Source organism: Dama dama, chromosome 2 (genome assembly GCF_033118175.1).
Source record: "Dama dama isolate Ldn47 chromosome 2, ASM3311817v1, whole genome shotgun sequence".
Classification (NCBI taxonomy): Eukaryota; Metazoa; Chordata; class Mammalia; order Artiodactyla; family Cervidae; genus Dama; species Dama dama.
This window is the reverse complement of record NC_083682.1, coordinates 23,188,633-23,190,339: the sequence shown is the minus strand read 5'-3', so window position 1 is coordinate 23,190,339 and position 1,707 is coordinate 23,188,633. Positions and strand designations below refer to the sequence as shown.

General features: G+C 39.5%; 1 pseudogene; it reads right to left on the bottom strand.

Annotated features, from left to right (window-relative positions):
• Nucleotides 1-219: 219 nt before the first annotated feature.
• Nucleotides 220-1,000, bottom strand: LOC133068091 (olfactory receptor 8B3-like; annotated as a pseudogene).
• Nucleotides 1,001-1,707: the final 707 nt, after the last annotated feature.

The following is a 1,707-nucleotide window of genomic DNA, read 5'->3' as shown; positions in this document are numbered from 1 at the left end:
CAAAAAGGGCAGAGAAGATATTTTGGTAATCGTGAGAGAAAAAAAAAAAAAAGACCCACTCCAAAAAGACTAGAAATTACTTATAAAAAAGACTCAAATTTCCTTTATCAAGTTAAGGAAAAAATAGGATTAAAAAGCTGCCATAAATAATACATAATTGCAGCACAGAATCTTCTTGTCATATAACCAACTGCTCAGACAGATACTCTTTGATCAAAACTATCTCATACTCAGGGTTTTTTCTAGAGCAAATATAATGTCTTTGTTCCTCAAGCTATAAATTAAGGGGTACAGCAAGGGAATGGTATAGGTATAAAAGACAGAAGAAATTTTTCCCTCACCCTTCGACCCAGCAGAAGATGGTTTGAGATACACAAATGCACCTGATCCAAAGAACAGGGAAACAGCAATTATGTGGGAACTGCAGGTGCTGAGGGCTTTGGATCTTCCTTCCATGGACTTGATGTGGAGGATGCTGGAAAAGATGAGACCATAAGAGACAAAGATGGTGAGACTGGGCACAATGATATTGATGTCCACCACAATGAAAAGTACCAGCTCATTGACATGAGTACTTGTGCAGGAGAGCTGAGAAGAGGGAGCATGTCACAGAAAAAATGGTTGATGATGTTCGCATCATCAGTTTGCATCACAGAAAGTCAGTGTCAACATAGAGTGTGAGCCATGGCACCAGAAAATGCCATCAAGTAGGAACCGAGGAAAAGGCTGGAACACACTTTAGGGGACATGATAACGTTCTAAAAAAGTGGGTTACAGATGACCACATTGTGTCATAGGCCATTGATGTCAGAACATAGATTTCAGAAATAGCAAAAAAACACAAGTAAAGTTGTGTCATGCACCCCACATAAGAAATAATATTATTCTTTGATATGAAGGTAACCAGCATTTTTGGTGTAAACACAGAAGAATAACAGAGATCTATGAAGGACAAGTTAAAGAGGAAAAAGCACATGGAGGTGTGTAGATGTGAATTCATCCCAATTTAAGTTATCATGCCCAAGTTTCCCAACACAGTGACTGTTATATGTTACTAGGAACAGGAAGAACAAGAGGACTTGGAGATCTGGTTGGTCTGTTAATCCCAATAGAAGGAATTCAGTCCCAAATGAACCATTTCCAGAAGCCATTCTTCTCTAAGAGAACCTGTGGACAGAGGAGAAAGAACTACGCAGAGAAAAATTCAACTTTCCCACATCTGTTCTCAAAAGAATGTTGCATGCACTGGCAAGATCTGAGATCTGACTAATGTGGACCATGGTCTATTTTATCATTATCATGAAGCTGAGTGACATGGGCATTCCCTTGTTAGTCTTTATGAGCTATATGAGCAAAAGGTATCAAAACTTAACCTACAGCATGAAGCATTTTGCTTTCCTATGCAAACGACTGCTGGATTGTGGAGAAGTTTGGACCAGGACATAGTCACCCTTCTTTCTTTCATCAATTCTTCTTTCACATGACCTGTCTCTTCACCAGTAAAACTGGTGGCAGCAACCCCACCAACCTGGTACTGACCTCCAACACAGATTAGACTTGGTGGAGGGGGAATCAAGATTTTCTAAACCAAAACTAAGGGACTAGAATCTAGGAGGGATTAACTTACTGCTCCATGTCACAAAGTAGAAACCATAAATACAGAAGAGTGAGATGTCCATGATGGAACTGATTGAGATAATGCATTCT